Consider the following 24,341-nt stretch of genomic DNA (forward strand, 5'->3'; position numbering starts at 1 on the left):
TAGTTATTATCACTTGTGACCAAATAGCAGCATTTGGCAAAGTCAATCAATGGTTACTTTTTGAAAAATTTTCTTTATATATTCTCTAGGCTGTTTTTTTAAGAAAAAATTCTTTAATTCACTTTAGTATGCTTTGCTAAGTCCTCTTTGTGTAAGATTGCCCCAGGACTTAGTCCTTGGATCTCTTCTCTCTCAGTACTCACTCCTTTGTTAATATCAACCTCACTCTTGGCTTTGAATACCTTCTCTACACTGATTATTTCCAAGCTTACATCTCTAGCCTGAACCCAAGACTTGCTTGATCCACAACCTACTAGACATCTCCACTTGATGTCTAATAGCTACCCAAACCATACCCAAAACCATAATCCTGATGCCTTTCACCCTACTTCACCCATAACCTTCCTCTTCTCACTAAATATTAACTCTATCCTTCCAGTTGCTTCAGCAAAAGAAGCTGTGGACTAATCCTTGAGTGTCGCTCACTTCCCATATCCTATTATTATTAAATTCTGCAGGTCTTACCCTAACAACATCCAGACTCTCAGCTCATTCTTATGCTGCTGTCATGGTCTGAGCCGCTGCCACCATCTCCTGCTTGAGTTGTCCTGCTCTCCTCCTCACAGTCTTGCTGCTCGCTTTCTTTTCTGCCTTCTTTATAGTCTTAATCCAGCACCCAGCATGAGCTTCATACACAAAAATCAGATTGTCTCACTTTTCTGTTTCAACCCTCCCCCTCTGCCAGTATTTTCCCAGATCGCTTGGAATTAAAACGCTGAAGGTGGCTCACAGGCTCCCTGTTGCCCCTCTGCCTTCATCTCTCTGGACTCTCCTTGGCTCAGTCCATTCCTGTAACACCCTCTTCTTCGCTGTTTGAATCCTGCTCTTGCCTGGAATATGCTGGCCCAGATAGTCATCGCTTGCTCCCTCACTGCCTTCAAACCTCTGGTCAAATTTACCTTAACAGAGGGGCCTTCCCTGATGTCAGCTCATGCCCTACACTCCCTGTGCCTTATCCCAGCACTTATCACTACCTAGACAGTTACTTTATTGTTTGTCTACTCCCACCAGAATGTAAGGTGGGCAGGGACTTTGTCTTGTTTATTCTGTGTCTCCAGAACATAGAACAGTGTTGGGTACACAGTAGGTGCTCAATAAACATTTGTAGAATGAATGAAAGAACAAACAGCTGAAAGGGCCAGCTACAGCCTCCTTGGCTTAGTGAAGAAGCAAGTTTTTCCAGTTGTATTTTGCACTTGTGCTTCCATTCTGGTGGATCCAGAGTCTTTTCTTCCTTTCCTTGTGAAGTTTGTCTCAAGGATCTTGTCTGCCTCTTGTGTGACCTGTTTTGGACTGTCCTGGGTGATTCGCCCATCTTCTCAAAAGTTGGCCTTGCAGTTACCTGGTGACATTGTACGTGATTCTCTATCACAGATTCTTGTTCATGAGGCTCCAGGACTTCATTGTACACCACGGGGAGGGCTGATCCTCCACCTGCTGAGGTCTGACTAGAGTCACCAAGGGCAGCATCGGGTTCTTCTTTTGCAAAAGTGCAGAAAAGCAATCATGAAACCATCAGAGGAAGGGATGGAGGTGTGGAGGCCCGTCCAGTCATAGGATTCTGGAAGAAGTGCTGCTTCCTGGTGCCCCCTCCTCTCCAGCACTGTCTCTGGGAAAGGTTGTTGGAACCAGAAAACACACAGCCTTGGTTGATGAAAAGCCTGTTTATTCCTAGTACACTGGACACTTTGTTCAGGAATAGTTCATCCATTTGAAAATATTGCCCTTGTAATGGTGCCAAGGTCATTGCCTGCTGGGGTTATCAGCACTGTGTGTGCCAGCTCTGACTGGGTGTTTTAATAGGTGGATCATTTCCCTGCCAGAGGGACTACAGAACATTGAATGGTTAATTTGTATTCAGTGCTATCCCTGCATGCAGTCTTCATATTCAGTTTTTGTTGGGACTTTAAGAAAAAAAGAGAAATGAATAAATAGGTTAGGATGCAATGAACTGCTTTAAAAGGAATTTTAAGTGGTACTGACGCACTTTAGAGTTCTCCATACCCATCTGATAATAACAATGTACCTACCTTTGCAAAGTTTGCCAAACAACAGCAACAAACTCTTGTATTCATTGTCTCCTTTGATGCTGAAATCAGTCCTGTAAGGTAGGGTGGTGTGCTCCTACCTTACAGGATTGATTTGAGCATCAAAGGAGACAATGAATACAAGGTGAGAAACTGAGGCTCAGGGAAATTAAATGGCTTTTGTCAAACAAGGTCAAAGAATTAACACAGTGGAACCAGCATTGTGACCCAAGTCTCTTAGTGCCCAGATTTGACCCTGTCCATCCCATCATGGTGAGCCAGGCAGGTGTACAGGGGAAGGATCTAGCTGGGTTTGGACAGAGATGCTTGATGTGTCGAAGTGAATGTGAGTGAAGAATAATTTTGTTACTAGCTATAGCCCTCTGTCAGCCAACACATGGTAATAAATACAGTTGCTCACCTTGAAAATGGTGTGAAGCCCCTACCTGCTGAGTGGATGATGAGTGTCCACTCATGTGTGGCCAGGCCTGGGGGAGGCAAACATTCCATGCAGCAGCCTGTGGCACTGTGGGAAAATCTCCTCTCTGGTTTTTAAGAGATCAGAGTTCTAGTGCCAGCTCCACAGTACATAGGTCCATCGTGTGACTTTGAGCAAACAAGGTCTATAATCTGTAAAAACATATTTGATCACATCTGTTCACCCCCCTAGTATAGACAGACAAGTTTTATTGCAATGTACCAGTGGCTGGAATAAAGAAATAAAAAGCTCACCCATCAAATTGGTGAATGCCATGAAGTTAGAGTGTAGCTAATGACAAATGACAGATAAGTTTTCTTGAAGAACTTGAGACTTGTAGGAACATTTAGATGAAACGTCTAAGGTAAATGCACAGAATTGTATTTAGGTTTAACAAAAATTGCACCAGTGACAGCATTTGTTCTTGATGCACACTAGTTTACTTGTTGAAAAGATTTGGGAAAGGGAATACACAGGTTTGGACTCGAGAAGATTTAGGAGTTTTAATTGATTCAAGTCTCAATATGAATGGGGATTGACAAAGAAATTAGCACAACCATGGACTCTCCCAACACAAGTGTAGAATCTAGGACAAGGAACCATGTTGGGCTTGCATGCGTGGCCAGGTAAGCATTGGGTTCTGTAAGCATACGCTTAATAAGGTTATTGACAAACTGGAACTAGCGTAAATGGTTGGGAAATCATAGTCTATATCAGTGGTTTTAAGGCCTGTAAGGAGAACACTTAATGGGCTGACATGATGGTGGTTTGCACAGAAATAAATGGTGAGGAGGATGAGGAAGTGCATAATCCATATGGGTATCTGCAGGGCCAAAGCGAATCCAGCAGATGAAACTAAAGGGAGGCAGAGTTTACCTGTAAAAATGGAAGCAGGAGGCCTTGCCAGGTGGTGAGCTGCTTCTTGTCAGATGTGCAGGCAGTGGCAGCCTGACCTCCTTGTGGGGACTGGCACGGAGGTTCCAGCACCATGTGAGATTGGAGCTAAGGAAGGGCTCTTGACTGACAGCAGCAATCTAGGAAATGGGAGAATGAGTGAGATGAAAACTGGAAATGCTTTGTAAATGTGAGGTTGTACTGTTAGGCGCTGAGGAGGAAGGCCCTCAGCATTGCCTCAACTCAGACTTTCCACCATTCCTAGGTAGGGCGAGAAGTGTCTGTCTATACTCACTCCTCACTATCTATAGCCGGTCTCTAAGCTCTGCCCGTCCCTCTGCATATGCCTGCACACAGTCACACAGTTTGCTAAGAAGTGTTCTTTTGTTTGTTTTAGACAAGGTCTCGCTCTGTTGCCCAGGCTGGAGTGTTCCTAAGCAGCTGGGACTACAGGCATGAGCCACCACGCCCAGCTAATTTTTACATTTTTTTGTAGAGGTGGAGTTTCGCCATGTTGCCCAGGCTGGTCTGGGACTCCTGGGCTCAAGCAATCCTCCCACCTTAGCCTCCCGAAGTGTTGGGATTACAGGTGTGAGCCACTGTGCCCGGCCTGCTGAGACTTTTGAATGTGTCCTGTTTCCACTATACAATTGAGAACACTGAAGTACCAGAGAATTCCAGGGTGGGGAAGAAATCCAGAGTCTGCTCCTGAAAGAGGCCACCCTTGAGTGTGAGTCTGTTCCAGGTAAATCAAGTGAGCTGGAAGATCAGTGAGCTTGGATTTATTTGGTATCTTTTTTTTGTTGTTCCTTCTTTAAAGGGAGCCGTAGAATTAAGGGTTGAGGTTTTTCTTTCTTCCTTTTCTTTTTAGAGTTTTTTTGGGCTACCTAATACATCAGCTGAACTAATCTGCAGAAAATAAATTTATCTTTAAAATAGAGCTATTTAGATGCCTGAGTAACAAACCCTATCTCAGTAGAAGCTGTTGGCAAAATGAAGCTCACCTCTTAGGCTGACAGCACTGTGGAAATGATGCTCACGGTTTCAGGGGTGAAACCAGATTGGCTTCCAGCCAAGGGTGCCTTACTAATGGGCGTATTTGCATTTGGGGAGGAAAAGACCTGTGGCAACACAGCCGCGTGGTTGTTCCTCATAACCCACAGTTGGGTTTCATCTGGACTGCCTCCCCACCCCTAGCATCTGCTGATGTATCTGTGTCTAAAGCCATAGTTTACTCTTTTTTGTCCTCATCCTTCAACAAGCCCTACGTCTTATGTGCCTACTGTCCAGACTTCTCTTAAATCTATCTATTCCTTTCCACCCCAACTATCAACTCAACTGAATAGCCACTAAATGAGGCATTGTGCTGGGCTCTGAATTGCAAAGATCATTAGGGTATTTGGTCTTATTACTTCAATTCTGGGTTATGCACCTGTGCCAGGAGGTGCAGCTGATTTTCCTGATTACACTTCCAGACCTGCCACTGCTTCTCATACACACAACTGTTGCTCAGATGCTATCGTGTCCTTCCTGTGAGGTATAGTCAAAACCTGCATTTTCAGAGGCCTTTGTAGCATGCACCCATTGTGACTGTGCAGTCTTAGCTCCTTTTGGCCCTGTAGAAGGAGAGTGGATTCTAGAAAGATCCCTGCCCAGCCACTTCCTGCCCACTGTGACCTTGAGCAGAATCTCAGGCTCCAAGTGTTGTATGAGTGATGGTGAAGGGGTAGCAAGGAAACTTGAGTGGGTTTGTCAGAACTAGGAGCAATAAGAAAACTTGAAAGAGCCTCCTGTCTTAAGAAGGCACTTGACTGCCTCTGATCAATTCAGGGAGGCTTCAACAGCTCTTAAGAGGATTAGGCCAAAGGACTTCAGTGAAACTTTTGTGCTTTTGTTCCCTAGAGTAGAAACCCTTGACACGTGTTACACACAAACAACACTTGGGGTAGAACAAGAGCTTCGCAATGATCTGTCTGGAACCCATGATACAATTCAGCATCTCTTTAGAGCTTCAGTCTATCAAACATTTCCAGACTATTTCACTTAACCTTCACAATTATTGAAATGCTTAGGGGGAAAAAGAAACCTCCACATTTAAGATTTCCAAAGCAGAAGCATCACCAGCAGCCTCAACAGCCATTCAAAAAGATATCTTCTCCGGGCTTGTTACCTCTTATCCTCCCTCTGTTATATTATAGAACTCTTCTTAGAGAGATTGCCTGGAAAGAGGTAAAGTATGCATAGACATGATCAGCCCCATTTGCAGCTGAGGAAATGAGACTCAGAGTGGCAAAGTGACTTTTTCAGAATCACAGCAGTAAATGGTAGCATTAGGAAGCTAAGCCTGATAATCCTGTTCTTGTCCTGTTGAGGAGATAGTGAGAGCAAAGGGAAGTGGCGACAATGAAGGAATAAAACCAAGCTCATCCCCCTGTTCCTCATGCCCAACGCTTGCCAAGACTTTAGGTAACAGAAGGAAGAGAACACATGGATGGGGACATGCTGGGCCCGGAAGAGCTGTGTATGTCCTGCAGACCACGCATGTGGAGCCCATGACCATGTGAAGGGGGTGAGGTTCCAGTCCTAGAAGCAGGATCATGGAAGTGGCCTTGGAGGACCTGACGAGGAAGCCTATGATCTTCCAGGTACCTTTAGGTGATGTGGATTTAGACACTGGGTGTGGCTGTGAAGCAGACTTTTGCTTTTTTGGTTGTCCGGCATTCATTTAATCATTCCCCAGCTTCCTGCTTGGGAACTTCCACTAATGCTATCAATCCATGGACTTCTAGAGGAGCTGAATTTACCGCTGGCTCAGGAACAGGCACCTGACCTGGGCCTAAGTTAATGAATCCATCAAATTTACCTTGGCAAAGTGATTGCCTCAGGAATGGGCAGTGACCCAACTAGAGCCAATAGGACTTTTCCCAGGTATCCTGAAACAGACACTCTTTTTCTCCTGGATGTGGACCTGAGACAGTATAGTTCTGGGAGTTGCTGACAACCATCTTATGGTCATGAGCTGATTTGAGATTGGCTTCAACAAAGAGGAAGTAGAACAGAGAGATAGAGATAAATTGGATCCTGATAAAATTTGTTTGGAATCTTGTATATGATGATTTTTCTCCTGAATTTTTTCAGTTATATGAACCAATACATTTTGTTTGTTTAACGCAATATGGGTCATGTCTTCTCTCAACTGCAGGTGGATGAATCCTGTTTCATAAAGTAGGATTTTAAACGTAGTCTGCAGAGTGAAAGTTTGTCATACAGGTTTCTTATCATGGAACTTCTTTTTTTTTATAGAATTGTGGAAAGCTTGCAAAGGGCTTCTGCTTCTGACTATGATGGAGTGACTGGTATCAGATGGCCCTCTTGTCAGGAACAACCATAAAAGCTATACTTCACCCAGCTTTTTGATAGCATGGAGAAATGTCAAGATAGCTAGGATTGGAAGGAGTAGATAGGATCCCTGACAGAATGAAGTATGGTTCCAATCGAAAGCCCAGATTTTGTGGAAAGTGATAAGCTAATTTCAAAATTTATATGGAAAGGTAAAAGTCCAAGAATAGCAAAGACTATCTGGAAAAGGAAAAAATATTTTCTTAACATTACTAAATATGACAAGTTATTATCAGGCTACAGTAACTAAAACAGAATGATATTGCCTCAAGCAGATATCAATAAATAGATTATTGGAACAAAATAAAAAATCCAGACCCAGAAATATAGTCTTTTATTTTCAGCAAAGGTGCCACTGCAATGCAGTGAAGAAAAGATGAGCTTTTCAATAAACAATGTGCTGAGTCAATTGGATATACACTTGAGAAAAATGGAATTTGACCCCTACCTCACACTATACACAAAAATCACTTTCAGATTGATTATAGACCTAAACGTGAAAGATAAACAGTAAAGCTTCTAAAAGATAGCATTAAAGAATATCTTCATGGCCTTGTTCATTTTGATATCTCCTCAAGAGTTTGGTACGTGGTCAGTGTTTGATAATTGTCCATTACATGAATTATGGAGTGGGGGAAATAAAGTGAGAGTAATGGATGGGAGGTTAGTGTGACAGCAGCAAAGGTAGCAGTCATGGGATCAGGGAGAAAGGACACACTGTATCATTCTGGGGTAATTTTTAGCAAAAGATACATAATCCCTCCATCAGGGAAGGTATAAGCCATGGCAGGTTGGAGGAGCAGGCCAGGAAGGCTCTAAGCCAGCCAGGCCCACAGAAAGTCAAACATTTGTACTCTCCTGAGGATTCCAGGCTTTTAGCTTGTGGGACTTCATTCAAAATTTCTGTCCTTGTATTTCATAGTTATTTTAAAAATTGGAATAACTATTTGTTATTAGTCAATAACTTACATATTTCACAGGTTAAATTTGGTGTTGCTGCTTACAAAGTGCCACAACTGGCCAGGTCTGGTGGCTCATGCCTGTAATCCCAACACTTAGGGAGGCCATGGTATGAGGATTGCTTGATCCTATGAGTTTGAGATGAGCCTGGGCAACATCATGAGACCCTGTCTCTTTAAAAAAAAAAAAGAAGTAAAAAAAAAATTAGCCAGGTGTGGTGGTGCATGCCTGTAGTCCCAGCTACTTGGGAGGCTAAGGTGGGAGGATCCCTTGAGCTTGGGAGGTCGAGGCTGTAGTGGGCTGTAATTACACCATTGCACTCCAGCCTGGGTGACAGAGTGAGACCCTGTCTCAAAAATAAAATAAAAAATAAAACATGTCTGCAAATTCTTTGATGCTTCTGCCATTGAGAGGTAGGTTTATGTATCCTTCTGCTTCAATCTGGGCCTTAGTTATTTGTTGACCCGCTTTAGTGACTGGTTGGCCAATGGAATAAGGCAAAAATTATCCTAAATGTCTACAATGTTAGGTTATAAAAAGCAACACTGCTGTACCTGGTTCTCTTGGGATACTTGCCTTTGCAGCCCCAAGTTGTCACGTAAGAAGTCCAAGGTTGCCAAGCTCTGAGTAAGTCTCAGCCACATCGAAGGCCAGATGAGGGTTTTCTGGATAATGGGCCCAATTGAAGTCGCAGCCAACAGATGCCATCAATTACCAGACACATGAGTAAGGCTGACTCCCAAGGACTCCTGTACCTCATGACTGAGTTGCTCCCAGCCTCCAAGTCTTGCCAACCAAGACTCTAGACATTACAAAGCCATGAAAAAGCTGTCCCCACCTTGCTTTTGCCAAATTTCCAACCCACAGAATCTGTGAACATAATACAATGATTATCTTTTACTGCTAAGTTCTGGAATAGTTTATTACACAGCAGTAGATATTTGGACTATCAGTCATGATGTATTTTCATCAGAACACACAGTTTGCAGTAACTGATGCTATGAAAAAACAGTTGCTTGTGTCTTATGTTTCAGATATACATCTATGTAGTATCTAACGGTTTCTATTTACTCTAATAGTCAATGATGTCAATTTCAGTGGCTTCTACAAATTAAAAGCCCCAAATACAATGTCCCTCCACCCAAAACAGATGTGTGAACACGTTGATATTGTGTGATTTATATATATAAACATGCTCATGAGACTGAGGGAGGAGTAAACACGTAGCGCTTTTATACTCAATTTTCAAGTAAGTGTCCTGCATTTTGTCTTGGGCTCAGAAGGTGTTTCTCACCGTCTGGTAGGAAGCCTGGTGAGGGAGGCTGACACTCTAGTTCACCTGAAGGCAGAACAGAAATGGATGATGGGAAGCTGGTGTTGGAGGCAGGGAGGAAAACGCCCTGGTAATCTGGTTGGAAGTGGCCAGTCCTTCTGTTTAGATAAAAGAAAAAACTCAAACTAAACTTCAAAGTAAAAATGCCTCATGGGCTATACATAAGACTCCATGTAAAACAATGTGTTGTTGAAAGCCTGAAAACAAAGGATTGACAAAATCATATGAAACAAAGGCAAATAAAAAATAGGGATTGGCACGGCTAAAATCAAACAAGTTTGAATTTAAACAAGAAGTATTAAGCAAGACAAAGCATGATGTTTTGTAATGCTAAAAGTGTAAACCACAATGAAACCCTAGTAGTTATAAATAGATATATGGTAAGTTATAATAGTGATAAATTCATAAAACATAAACTACAGAAATTCAAAGAGAAATAGAAAAATACTAATGGTAGAAGATTTTAATTCTTTTACCTGAGACTTTGACAGGTACAAAAAAATAAGAATATTGAAGACTAAAATAATGCAATTTAAAAGATAGTCTTTGTGAACATATATTCAAATGCTATATCAGAATATATCTTCTTTAAAGTACTCATGCAATAATCACAAAAATGTTACTCTTAGATTAAAATAATACTTCACTAATTTGCAAAATGGAGAAATAGTGCAGGTAAAATTATCAGCATTTCCACAAAATGGAAATTAGTTTTTAAATAATTATAAATCTAAAAACCTTATCATTTAGAGCATTTAAACTCTTCATTAACTTTTTGATCAAATAGGAAATTTAAAAATATAGGAAATCTACAAAGTAACAGCAACACATATACAATCAGAATCTATGGGATATTGCCAAATCGATAAACAAGAAAGAAAATAAATGAAGTATCCAGTTCTAGAAGTTTAAAAGAACAATAACACTAAGGCAAACAGATGGAAAGAATACTAAAGGTAAAAGCTTAACTTTTGCATTACAGAACAGAAAAATGGTGATACTAAAAAAAAAAAAAAAAAAAAAAAAATCCAATAACTGGTTCTTTAGGGGAAAAATAAAAAACTATATAGATGTTAATTAATCTAATCAAGAAAATAGGGAGCACAAATATATAAAATTTTAATAAATGAAGTGTGGCCGGGCGCGGTGGCTCAAGCCTGTAATCCCAGCACTTTGGGAGGCCGAGATGGGTGGATCACGAGGTCAGGAGATCGAGACTATCCTGGCTAACATGGTGAAACCCCATCTCTACTAAAAAATACAAAAAACTAGCCGGGTGTGGTGGCGAGTACCTGTAGTCCCAGCTACTCGGGAGGCTGAGGCAGGAGAATGGCGTAAACCCAGGAGGCGGAGCTTGCAGTGAACTGAGATCCGGCCGCTGCACTCCAGCCTGGGCGACAGAGCGAGACTCCGTCTCAAAAAAAAAATAAATAAATAAATAAATAAATAAATAAATAAATAAATGAAGTGAAGGAATCATAAAAGGCTACTTTGCTTAACTATATGTAAATAAATTGCTAAATGGATGTTTTTCTAGGAAACATAAATTGCCAAAATTGGTCAGAACAAAAAGAAAACTAATTAACATGGAGAAATTAGAAAATGTTATTAATAATATTAACAACTAAATAGCAATAGGCTCATATAGTTTATTAAGCAAATTCTATAAAACTTTTAAGGAACTGGTAATTTCAATGCTATTTAAGATGTTTCGGAACAAAGGAGGAGAATCAAAGGTGCAAATTCTTTTTATGAAGCCAGTATAACATTGATATTAAAACCCAACAAAATGGCAACAAAAATAAATAAAATTATAGCCCAGTGTCACCTAATGATTATTGCTGTAAAAATCTAGAATAAAAGAAACAGACCCATTAAAGTCAGAAAATAGATGAAAATATGTATTATTATTTAACAATGAACTGGAAATGCTAGTCAACATAATTAAACAAGAGAAAAATAGAGGTATGAAAACTTGAAAGTAGGAAATAAAATTACCATTTTGTGTAGATAATTACAATTCAAGGCAATCAACTGAAAATATGTCATAAATAATAAGAAAATTTATTTAAGAAGCATGTTATAGAGTTAACATTAGGAAATCAATAGTCTCATTATGTAGAAACAATAGCCAGTTAAAATGCGACAGAAGAAAAAACTCATGTATAATGGGAACAAAAAAATAAGTTGTCCAGAACAAATTATTTTGTGTGTTTGTTTTGAGACAGAGTCTCGTTTTGTTGCCCAGGCTGGATTCAAACTCTTGGCTTCAAGTGCTCCTCTCACTTCAGCCTCAAGAGTAGCTGAGACTACAGGCAGGCGCTACTACTACGCACAGCCAGAATAAATTTAAAAGGAAATTGTGCAAGGACTATGTAGAGAAAACTTGAAAATGCAAATGAAGACTTTAAAAAATAGACATGATGTTCTTGGGTAGGAATATTCAACACTGTAAATATGTCAATTCTCCCTAAATTAATATGTAAATGTAAAACAATAACAATAAAAATACTATCAGAACATTCTTTTGGAATTAAATAAGCTGATTGTATAGTCTATTATAAAAATAAATAATTACTAACCAGAAACAAATCTGAAAAAGGATACAAGGAGGTGTATTAGTTTTCTATTACTGCATAACAAATTACCATAAATTTAGTGGATTAACACAATACCTATGTATTAGCTCTCAGTTCTGTGGGTAAGAAGTCCCAACACAGCAAGACCGGGTTCTCAGCTCAGGGTCTAATGAGGCTGAAATCCAGATGTCAGCCACGCTGCGTATTATCTGGAGAAGGGACTGTGGGAGAATCAGCCTCCAATTTCATTGAGCGTGTTAGCCAAATTTAATTCCTTGTGGTTCTAGGATTGAGGACCCAGTTTCCTTGCTGACTGTCAGCCAGGGGCTCTCAGCTCCCCAGAGGCCTCCCTCATTCCTTGCCACACAGCCCCCTCCATTTTTAAAGCCAACCAGAGAGAATTTCCCTCATACTGATTTCCTTTCATGTGTTGAATCTACGTCTCCAGGAAAAGCTCGTTCTATTTTAAGGTCTCATCTGGGTCAGGTCTACTCAGCATAATCTCTCTTTTTTAAAGTCAGCTGTGCCAAAGAACATAACTTAATCGTGGAGTAACTATCCTGTCATTCACAAATTCCAGGGATTATAAAAGATGTTTATACCCGGGAGGGGGAACGTTGGGGATCAACTTAGAATTCTGCTTACCACAGGGGGTAATAGCCTTACTATTACTATTACTAATATTAAAACATACTAGAAGGTAACAGTTAAAACAGTAAGACACTCCAAGGTGAGTGGATTGCTTGAGCCCAGGAGTTTGAGACCAGCGTGGGTGACATGGAGAAACCCCATCTCTACTAAACATAAAAAAATAAAATATTAGCTGGGCATGGTGGCGCACACCCATAGTCTCAGCTACTTGTGAGGCTGAGGCAGGAGGATCACTTGAGCCCAGGGAAGTTGAGGCTACAATGAGCTCTGATCGTGCCACTGCACTCCAACCTGGGTGACAGAGTGAGACCCTGTCTCAAAAAACAAAACCAGTATGACACTGATGAACAAATAGGTCAATATTTATTGATCAATAAATAATAGATTCAGGGCTGGGTGCAGTGGCTCACATCTATAGGAGTTTGAGACCAGCCTGGCCAACATGGTGAATCCCTGTCTCTACTAAAAATTGAACAAGGCTGGGCACGGTGGCTCACACCTGTAATCCCGGCACTTTGGGAGGCCAAGGTGGGCGGATCACGAGGTCAGGAGATCGAGACCATCCTGGCTAACACGGTGAAACCCCATCTCTACTAACAATACAAAAAATAAGCCAGGCATGGTGGCGGGTGCCTGTAGTCCCAGCTACTTGGGGAGGCTGAGGCAGGAGAATGGCGTGAACTTGGGAGGCGGAGCTTGCAGTGAGCCGAGATCGTGCCACTGCACTCCAGCCTGGGCGACAGAGTGAGACTCTGTCTCAAAAAAAAAAAAAAGGCCGGGCGCGGTGGCTCAAGCCTGTAATCCCAGCACTTTGGGAGGCCGAGGCGGGCGGATCACAAGGTCAGGAGATCGAGACCACAGTGAAACCCCGTCTCTACTAAAAATACAAAAAATTAGCCGGGCGCGGTGGCGGGCGCCTGTAGTCCCAGCTACTCCGGAGGCTGAGGCAGGAGAATGGCGGGAACCCGGGAGGCGGAGCTTGCAGTGAGCCGAGATCGCGCCACCGCACTCCAGCCTGGGCAACAGCGTGAGACTCCGTCTCAAAAAAAAAAAAAAAAAAAAAAAAAAAAAAAAAAAATTGAACAAAAAAATTAGCTGTGCATGGTGGTACGTGCCTGTAGTCTCAGATACTTGGGAGGCTGAGGCAGGAGAATCTCTTGAACCCGGGAGGGGGAGGTTGCAGTGAGCCAAGATCGCACCACTACGCTCCTGACTGGGCGACAGAGTGAGACCCTGTCTCAAAATAATAATAGTTTCTATAGATAAGTAGGTCTAAATTGAAAGTCAAGGAATAAATCCAAAAGCATATAGAGATATAGAACCTGAGAAAGATGATTTTCAAATTATTGGTGAAAAAGATAAATTATCAATTATTTCATAAGTGACAGCCATCTGGAAAAAGTAGAGTATGATCTCATATTAATTATATAAAATCACATAACTGCTATAACAAACCCCAGGTTCTCAATGGTTTCACATAATTGAAGTTCTTCCTTATGTATGTCATGTACAGTTGGCTGTTACCAGGTTGTATAGTCTCTCTTCCGGTCATTCAGGGAGCCAAGCTCTATTCATCTGGACACTCTCTAGAGCTGTGCTGTCCATTGTGTTGGTTACTAGCCCCAGTCCAAAGTGAGATGTGCTGTGAGTATAAAATACACATCAGATTTTGAAGATATAGTATGAGGAAAAGAATGTAAAATATCTCATTGATACATTTTACACTGATTACTTGTTGAAGTGGTAATATTTTTGATATATTGGGCTTAATAAAATATATTTTGACAATTCCACTTTTTTCTTTTTTTTTTTTTTGAGATGGAGTCTCACTCTCCATCTTCAAGTCTTCACCTCCATGGTGAAGATTTGAAATACCTAAATGTTGACAAACCTAAATGTTTGTCAATGTGGAAACAGTTAAATGCAATGGAATACTGTGGAGCCATATAAAGAATGGGGCCTAATATATATGTATGGTATGTATGGTCATGACTAGTATTCCATACTCTAGTCACAAAAGCAATGTAAAATAGTGGATAGTGTGGAAGGGTAGACAGAGATTGACTTCTGAGAGAGGAAGGAGAATATTTAGAAGGTAATTAGGGGCCAGAGGAAAGAGATGAGAGAGCAACTTTCCAGCCAGGGATGGTGGCTCCCACGTGTAATCCCAGTACTTTGGGAGGCCATGGCGAGCAGATCACCTGAGGTTAGGAGTTCGAGACCAGCCTGGCCAACACGGTGAGACCCTGTCTCTAATAAAAGTACAAAAATTAGCTGGCCATGGTGGCACATGCCTGTAGTCCAAGTTACTTGGGGGGCTGAGGCAGAAGAATCACTTGAACCCAGAAGGTGGAGGTTGCAGTGAGCCAAGATCGCGCCACTGCAATCCAGACTGAGCAACAGAACGAGACTCTGTCTCAAAAAAAAAAAAAAAAGCAACTTTCCTTTTATAATATATCCACTTCAAAAACTTTTTGCTGTTCAAATTTCCTACAATGTGCATGTATTGGCCATTTTTAAAAGTAGATAATATATATTTAAATTTTGGAAGCAATGTTCTTCTTTGTGTTATTTGTGTCCTCTGAGATGCAAGTAATTTATTGGGGAACGCACCTGTAATGGAAAATGATGATGGAGCCAGAGGCGATGGGGAGAACACACAGAGTGTAATGAAGGTCTGACCCTGGAGAAGACAGGAGAGAGGGAAGGAAATTTTGACAAGGTCAATGAACGTCCTTGAGCCAAAACTGCCCATCAGAAGAAGTCCCATCTCTCCCAGGAGAAGGCGTGCCTTCCTATTCCTGCTACACTGAGAGGTGGACTGGGGGCAGCCCCTGGGAAGCTCAGCCTCAGATGTGTTGATAGATTCAGAGCACAGCAGCTGGGGCCCTTGATCAGTGGCACTCCCTGCCGCAGATCTCATGGCTGTAGCCCCTCCAAAATCTGTGCTGATCACCTCTTTACTGAAGTTTGCAAATATTGCTCTTATGACTTCCTTGATTTTATAGTTACAGTGACTTGGATTCTTCTGATTCTAGGAAGTAACTTTTTTCTTTAATCATGTATTCATCCATTCGTTTAACCAGTCTTTATTAAATACTTACCACACACTATGTACTGAGCTAAGTGCTGGGGACACAAAAGTGAGCAAAACAGACCTGGGTCCCAGATTCATGGACTTGAGGATCTGCTGAGCAGGCAGAAATGAATCAAACAACCAGCCATATAACTTCCCACTCTAATGAATACGGCAGAGAAAAAGTGTAGAAAGTCATGATGCATCTGACACCAGTCTGGGAGTTTGGGGAAGGCTCCACAAAAGACATGAAATATTAGAAATAAATGCTCATTGAGAAAACAGTGTACAGAAGAGTGTAAAGTACAAAACTAGGCTAGGTGGTGGCTCATGCCTGTAATCCCAGCACTTTGGGCAGCTGAGGCAGGAGGATTGCTTGAGCTCAGGAGTTCAAGACCAGCCTGGACAACATAACAACATCCTGTTTCCACAAAAAAATTTAAAAAATGAGCCAGGTGTGGTGGCACGTGCCTCCCATAGTCCCAGCTACTCAGGAGGCTTTGGTGGGAGGATCTCTTGAGCCAGAAGGTCAAGGGTGCAGTGAGCTGAGATTTGAGCCAGAAGGTCAAGGGTGCAGTGAGCTGAGATTGCACCACAGCACTCCAGCCAGGGGGACAGAGCAAGACCATGTATCAAAAAAATTTTAAAAAAGAACAAAACTAAAATCACTCATAATTCTAGAACCAGAAATAACCTCACCTAGCAGCTTTCTTTGTCTTTTACAAAAAAATGCAGTTGTCTAACACAGTACTGTTCAATAGAACAGAATGTGAGCCACATATGTAATTAAAAATTTTTAAGACTCTTGAGACATTTTATAAAACTTTTGGAGAAATACTGTTCTCATTTGCATTGCTGGCAGTCCTCAGAGTTCATGTCTCACTGTGACTCTGGCAGTGGTGACCAATGTAATTTCCTCTAAATTTGTTAATTCGATTTGTCAAATTTGGCATTTCCTTATTTTCACAAACAATTCTGAAGTCTTTGCATTCTAGAGAGGCTGAACATTCTTTGTCCCTCTGCTCATTAGCTAATTCATTTCTAGTTTTACATTACTAATTTTCTTCTCTTAGAAGCGAATGAATGGTGCCTCTTACATTGAATGGAGTCAGATGAGGCCTGATACTTGTATTTATTTTCATATGCTAACATGGTTTGATTTCAAATCTCACCAACAAAGGTTCAGCTTTGCCGACTGGAAGACGCAGTGCTGAGTATTAGGGGAAATGTACTGAAAGCTGGAGGGTGCTCACAGGAAACATATGAGTCCTGGAGGAAAACGGCAGGTTGGGCACAGCAGCCGAACCATGAGGCTGTGCACACTCGGATGCCATGGGACATCTGGGTGCCCACGAGAGCAAGAGTGGGGCTGGGTAGTCGACTCTGGAGGGATCAGGTTCGTGGAAGCAGTGAGATTTGAAACAGACCTGGGGGAGAAGATCTCCAAGAGCAGGGTGGGGTGAGAGGAGCTGAGGGCTGGGCTGGAACAGTGAGTGTCTAACAGCAGGTGTGGAAGACAAAGCAGGAAGGTTTGCTGGGCCCCTGTTCCAGCAAAGTTTAAACACCCCCCTGAGGCTTTATTTTATAGATTTTGAGAACCTGGCAGGCGTAGTGCTCATGCCTCTAATCCCAGCACTTTGGGAGGCTGAGGTGGGTAGGTCACTTGAGGTCAGGAGTTCGAGACCAGCCTGACCAACATGGTAAAACCCTGTCTCTACTAAAAATGCAAAATTAGCTGGGCTTGGTGGTGCACACCTCTAATCCCAGCAACTTGGGAGGCTGAAGCTAATTTTGCATTTTTAAGTAGAGACAGGGTTTTACCATGTTGGCCAGGCTGGTCTCGAACTCCTGACCTCAAGTGACTTACCCACCTCAGCCTAAATCCCCACCTACCCTGGGGGGAACATCAACTTGGCCTTCTTTAGAGCAGGCTGACCAATGGCTACCTCCATTCAGAAATGCTTGCTGTAACTCAGGACATCCTGTGTTGGCTTTGTCCCAAAGCCCAGGTGAAAATCTCCAAGCCCTCTGCCAATCTTAGGAAGGAAGAGGGACCAAGCATCGAATGAGGTCTCTGATCTGGGGAGGAGAAGCACCTTGAGGCAGGGAAAGCCTCCTTCCAGCACAGACAAGGCAGCCCTTTCTTTAGGGGGGTGTCCTTTTCAGAACCAGGTGCTGCTAAGATTTAAAAAGTATTCTGTTTGCTGATTCAACTGAAATCCACAAAATCTGCCCCCAGTGCTGGGTTCAACCTCTTTTTGCCAAGGCGGTTTTTACAAATGCTGATGAATCACTCCTTGTGGCTTCCTAGGCAAGCACATTCCTCCAGCATTTTGACACCTGCTAGTGATTTAAAGTCCGTTTGGTGCCATAAACAGTGGGGGCCGGCCCAAAGTGTTGACTGATTAGAAACCCATTGGGCAGGCTCGCCCAAAAGGGCCTGGGACTGGATTAGCGCTCCACCTGCCTTCCCTCCTTGGGTGAGGAGGTGTGGGGTGGAAGGAAGGTGAGAAGGTGGTGCCCCTTTTCTGGATCTCTTGATTTCCCCTTGACTCTCCATCTAGTATTGTCTGCATACACACACACTCGCACACACACACGCGCACACTCATACACGCATGCACACTCGTCTCTGCCTATGGCCGTTTGATATCTTGTTGAATAGGCTCTGTGAGGGGCTGGAGGAAGGGCACATGTTGGAGATAATGCCTACTTTTACTTCACTCGCAAAGATTCATCCCAAATTCTGTGGGGGTGTGTTGGCAGGGAGGGGAGGCAAGACTAAACAGAGGGGATAAAAACTTGCATCAGCATGATTGCTTTTAAAAAATATGACAACTTGTGAAAGCTTTATTTTCTGTTTATAGCGAAAGGCATTTCTTCTTGCCATTTACAGAGCAATTCTGCAAGAGAGCTTCAGCAAAATTCCAAAACAATCGCATTGAGAGTCGGCACAACCCAGGTCTCCCGACTTGGGTTCCAAGCGAAGTTTCTTTTGTCGTTTGCTCGCCTCCAGGGATGCAGTCTCTACACTCTCTGTGGGACGGAGGGGGAACTTCAGTGGAGGGAACATTAAATATTAGGAAACCCGAAGAAAAAGCAAAAGCAACTGCTGTCTCAGGCTGCCCTTCCGAGGTTCGTAGTCCGGGAACGATGAAGGGAGACTGCCACCTATGGGCCAGGTTCCAGGGACGCCCGCACGTGGGGTTCTGTGGGACAGACGCAGTCTTAAGGTAGAAGGGAAGGCGTCTTCGTGGGACGGTGAGTCATCGCACACTCTGCTTGCAGGCAGAAGCACTCTTAACTCATTCAGGACAGATGAGATGAGCATTTTCCCAATTTAAAGGGCACACTTTTTTTTTTTTTTTTTTAAACAGGAGTGTGATCTTGTTAGCCAAATTCTATAATGCAAACAAAATAATGGAACTGACGCCCCAGGACCCACCATCAAAAATAAACAGATGTTCAGTTCACATTGTTTGGCTGCTAGGTTCCACAGTGGGATCCACTCCGGCACTACACCTGAAGTTGTATGGCTGCTTAATAAAAAGAACCAGCATAATGAATCAGAAACAAACATCCTCATGCCATGCCGTCCCAGTAGAAAAGCAACAGGATAAATAACAATTAGGCAACTATCAAACCCATTCCAGCAGATGCCTGTGAGTGGGACCACGGGAAATGAAAGTGGAATCAGGCACAAAGGGGAATATAAAAGGAAGCACAGTTGTAAAACTAGAGAGGGACCTCACACGCAGTCATGGTAATGGGATAGGAACTGAAGAGTATAATTCAATCAGCTCTGCTCCCAACGTGAAAAAGAAAAGTCATATGCTCTGAGCTTGGCGAGTGGGAGACGGCTATTGTGTTATAATGGTTCCAATGGTATCATACAGTTGTCCTTTGATATTTGAGATCTATGTGTTCATGAATAGCATATCCTATTATTCCCATTGTCTTTCATTATAAAATCATATCTGCCACAGAATACCTATACAATACTGGATTTAGAGTAACCAAGCAGTCCCGACTCCTATTGCAGAGAAGGGAGTGGTGTAGGTATTTGTGTGTGCATTTTTTTGTCTGAGTTTGTGCATATGTGTGTTTGTACATGTGCATGTATATGAAAGCATGTGTGTGTATATGTGTGTTTAAACACGGAGCTCAGGAAGGATTATGGTTCTGTCACTCCAAACCAAAGGAGATTTAAAGACCCTTTGCCCAGCATTGTAGCACCTAGAGAAAAGCTAACCCTGTCCAGGGAGGCAGCTCCCCTGAACAGGCACATGTACTGAATAGGCACAGGTCCAGACCCATCAGAAAGGTAGAGTGGGGCTGTAGAGTCTTCAACAGAAATCAGCAGGTAAAATTTGGGATGCTAGAACAGTACTGTACTTTCAGCAACTGGCAAAGGAAACACAGGAAAGAATCCAACAGAAGCAGGATGGGGATTTTCTGGGCAAACTTGTAGGCTGGGTGAGGAAGAATAACCCAGTGTTGTATTGTGCGAATAATCCACATTTTGTTTGCCCATTTTGCTCCTGAAGGACCTGTAGGAGACAGGAGCTAGGCCAGAACTGTTCTCTTAGCCCCACTGACTGAGGGTTAGTAGCATCAGTTCCTAAGTGAAGAAGAACTGGTACCAGAACCCATCAAATAACCTTTAGGGTTCTTTGTACATAAAAACATAAATAGTGCCAAATTCTCGTTAGTAGCTCAGTTGCTCTTTTAAAAAACACTCTTTTTCTCTTTTGTGAAGTGTAAGTTCAAGGGTCTTTCTAGATGTTGTAACATTCAGACACTTGGCTTAGGAGGCCTCTCTCTCCCCTCTTCATAGATCTGAGCAATAACCAGGAAGATGTGGGTATCTTTAACATATTAGTAAATTATATATACTATCATTTCATACACTTTACATTTTATGTAAATTATATTGTATAAATATTTATGTTGCATCTTTCTAGTTTATCATTACACGTTTTAGATGTATCCACGTAGGTGATAAGGATCTAGTTCACTCATTTTAATGGCTGTGCAGCATTGCATTGCATGAATAATCCACATTTGATTTGCCCATTTTGCTCCTGAAGGTCAGGTAGCTTGTTTCCACTTTTAAGCTATTACCCAGAGTGCTGAAAGAATGTGCTTTTGTTCATATCTCCTTGGACCCATGTGTCTCTTGGGAACTTCTAGACATATAGTGGCAGAATTTTTGGTCATAGGTTATGCATTAACTTTACTGGGTGTTGCCAAATCACTCTCTACACTGGGTCTGTCATCTTACACACCCACAAGCAGTGAAGGTAAGTATCCATTTCTCCATTCTCATCAACTCTTTGTATTGTCAGAGATTTTTCAAGAAATTCCCAGTCTAATAGGCATGAAATAGTATCTATTTGTTTTAATTTGCATCTCCTTGACTACTAATAAAGGCGAGCACATTTTCATGCATCTATAGACCATGAAATGGCCTCTTTTGCCAGTTGCTTATTGACATCCTTAAGCTTTTTTGATGTTCGGTTGCTTCTCTTTTTCTTGCTTATTTGTAGGAACTAGCTATATATTTTGGATAGTAATCCTTGGTTGGAAATGTGGGATGTAACTATTTTCTCCAAGTCTGTGTTTGTCTTCTTGCTTTGCTATTAGTGCCATTTGTTGTTAAGAAGTTTTAAAACAATTATATACTTCAACTTCTCACTTCTCCATGATAATTTTTTGCTTTGTATTGTTTAAGAAACCCTGTCCTCCTTGGATATCATAGAAATATTTTCCTATAGTTCTGTCTAAATGTTTACTTCTTTTCCTTAACACATCTGAAATTTATTGTTGTTCACGCAGTGAGGTATGAATCTAATTTTTCCCTTAGAAAATACTATTAGCCAATAGTCCTAGTGCCATTTATTGAATAGTCATCCTTTCCCTGCTAATTTGCAGTGTCACCTCTTATATCTTAAGTTCCCACTTATGTGTGTTTCCAACTTTTTCAGAAAATTTGCCCCATTGATCTATTTAGCCAAATGCTGATACCAGAATATTTTATTTTATTTTATTTTCCAGGTGTAATTTTATTCCACCTTCTCCAACTTCAGAGCTCCAACCTTAGAGGCAGAGCATTATGTGGAAGGAGGGTAAGGACTTGATATGAAAAAAGTGATAATGACATACCCCTGGTTCATTTCTGGATTTCTTCCTAGGCCAATTCAAAACCTCCAGAATAACGTCAAGTAACACAATAGGCTCACACTTGCATCACAAGCTGTTTAGAAAATGTGCCTAGATCTCTGACTCAGACCAGATGTCCTCCCCACCATGGGCAAGGGCTGGTGGGGAAGACACTCCCAGCCTCCTTCCAATGCTAATAAATAACCTGCAGAATGAGCAGCGCTGGAGAGCTGGCCCTTGGCCCACCCATGCTACTGTTGTGGAGCCAGGCCTGCCTTATAGCCCTCTGTCTTCATGTCACTGAGCTCTAGCTCCTCATTTTGGTCAGAGGTGCGCTTGTAATGCTCCACCTTCATCTCAGGATCATCTTCAGGTGCATACACGTTTTACAAGTAACTGTTTCCTGCTGGATCATCCATAATAAAGTGGGTCTTCGTGTTACCTTCAATGATCTGGTCCATCTTCTGGCTAAACTCCTGCAGTCTCTCCGTCTGGCCAGGATTGGAACTGTCGCCCAGTGTGAAAGGGCTTTTGGTCACCAGTTCCCACATATCTTTCAGTGGCCCTTCCAATGTGATGAACTTGCCCCCGAGGATGGCCATTCCCAGTCAAATTCTAGCTCTGGGATTTCCACACTACAAACCTCACACTTGAGGAGGTCTCTGATCATATCTGAGGGAACTGTGATGTGGAGGGTGATCCTGGTGCCCAAGGATTCTACTGCTTCTCCAGATTTCACCTCACTGGTCTGATGCCTACAGTTCTTGCAGTTAGTAGCCATGATGATAACCTCCTTAAAGGGAGGGATTTGTACTAGCTTCATGTTGGTCTGAGCGGGGGCATTTCATTCTGGGCCGTTTGTGTTAAACTGGAGCACTTCATTTCTGACATCTTCCTCCTCTGGCTTCTCTGTGGGTGCTCTGCCTGGAGCCCCAGCATCTCTTCCTGCTGTCGGGTCCAGTTGTAGTGTGTGATCACCAGGGCATCATCTTTCTGAGCAGCACGTGGGTTTTCCACGGAGCTGTTCCCTGAGGGATCATCAATGATCAGAGTGAAAGGGGAGACTGCTTGCTTCAGCTCCTCCGGTTTGACAACGAACTCATCAATTCTTTCAGCTGTGGCATCTTTGTTTGCCCTTCGTGCAGGCTGGTCCTGCTCCAGGCCAGAGATAGCAATGGGTGATCAATCCTTCAACAGTGGACAGAGCTCCTTTCTGGCTAAGGGCAGGAATTTGAAAATCTAGCTCAGGAATCCTTGTGGTAGCAGAGTCAGTCTTCACCGTTTCTCTGTCATGTCCTACAGAGCCCTGAAGGTCCAAGTGTAGCGCACTCCCTGGTCCTGGCTCCTGCCTGCCGACCGGATCTCTGTGTTGTTCCAGCCACAGTGGTGGCAGGAAAAGGAGCTCACGATTATTTCTCAAAAGAAGGGAATCTTGGTGAGCAGGAGGTGCATCATGCCATTGCGGTAACAGTTGATGCACAGTGACTCGATCTGGGTGGGATGCTGCTCCTCATCCTTGGCGCTGATGGGCCAGAACAGATGACCCAGGACAGGCGGTGAGGTTGGGATGGGCAAGGGGGCGACGGCCGACCCCGGGACCCCACTTCCACAGCCCCAGTGGTCGCCGTCACCACCCCGTGCCCAGAATATTTTAATTACTGTAAGCTTGTCATAAGTTTTGCTATCTGTTGGGGTGAATCCTTTCTCTTTATACTGTCTCAAAATTGTGGCCTGGCACCGTGGCTCATACCTGGAATCCCAACACTTTGGGAGACTAAGGCAGGAGGATCACTTGGGCCTAGGAGTTTGAGACTGCAGTGAGCTATGATCATACTACTGCACTCCAGCCTGGGCGACAGAGCAAGATCCTGTCACTTAAAAAAAAAAATTGTTTTGGCTGTTCTTAACCCCTGTATTTTTCTGGATGGATATTCTGATTTGCTTATCAAGGTCAGTGAAAACAATTCTCCAGGGATTTTGAACAGAAGTTATTAAATTAGTAGTATAAATTTAGGAAAGCTGCTACTATTAAGCTGTTGTCTTTCCATACATAAACAGGGTATATCTCATCATTTTTTCAGGTTTTCTATCTTTCAACGAGGTTTTAGAGCGTTCTTTGTAAAAGTTTCATGTCATTTGTTAGATTTATTTCTAGGTAACTTATAGTTTTTAAAAAACTATAAATGTAAATGGTATGTCTTTTTATTTCATCCTCATTCTTGAATGATAGCTTAGCTCTATATAGAATTCTAAGTTAGCTATTTTCCCTCAACACTCTAAATAGAACTTCTCTCAGATAACTAGGAACATTCCTTGCTGAGCACAGCAGCTCACGTCTGTAATTCCAGCACTTTGGGAGGCCAAGGCTGAAAGATTGCTTGAGCCCAGGAGTTTGAGGACAGCCTGGGCAACATGATGAGATCCCATTTCTAAAAAAACTTTTAAAGCTTAGCTGGGCATAGTGATGTATGCCTGTAGCCCTAGCTACTCGGAAGACTGAGATGGGAGGATTGCTTGAGCCCTGGAGGTTGAGACTGCCGTGAGCCATGGTCACACCACTGCCCTCCAACCTGGGTGACAGAGCAAGATCCAGTCTCAAAAAACAACAACAAAAAAGGAACGTTCTTTAACCTGAAAAATGGCATCTACTAAACCCTAAAGCAAATATTATTCTCAGTGGTGAAATCCTAAAAACATCCCATTTAAAGTCAGGAACAAGACA

The 24,341-nt window shown here is 42.5% G+C and overlaps 2 long non-coding RNA genes and 1 pseudogene across 3 annotated transcripts in view; 1 reads left to right on the top strand and 2 right to left on the bottom strand.

Moving 5' to 3' along the window:
* Window positions 1-24,341, top strand: part of LOC135970300 (uncharacterized) — an 80,183-nt gene that overhangs the window by 3,156 nt on the left and 52,686 nt on the right. The window contains exon 2 of one of the 2 annotated variants that reach the window (XR_012433343.1): window positions 21,515-21,585. The exons of the other annotated variant lie outside the window; for it this stretch is intronic. This is a non-coding gene — a long non-coding RNA (uncharacterized lncRNA). The remainder of the gene's footprint in view (window positions 1-21,514; window positions 21,586-24,341) is intronic. 2 annotated transcript variants of the gene reach the window in all.
* Window positions 13,888-24,341, bottom strand: part of LOC123573063 (uncharacterized) — a 75,639-nt gene continuing 65,185 nt past the window's right edge. The window contains exons 2-3 of the long non-coding RNA XR_010585995.2: window positions 14,995-15,064; window positions 13,888-14,023 (exon numbers count right to left, since the gene is read on the bottom strand). This is a non-coding gene — a long non-coding RNA (uncharacterized lncRNA). The remainder of the gene's footprint in view (window positions 14,024-14,994; window positions 15,065-24,341) is intronic.
* Window positions 21,779-23,253, bottom strand: LOC102128011 (zinc finger protein ZPR1 pseudogene; annotated as a pseudogene).

This window comes from Macaca fascicularis, chromosome 4 (genome assembly GCF_037993035.2).
Source record: "Macaca fascicularis isolate 582-1 chromosome 4, T2T-MFA8v1.1".
NCBI lineage: Eukaryota > Metazoa > Chordata > Mammalia > Primates > Cercopithecidae > Macaca > Macaca fascicularis.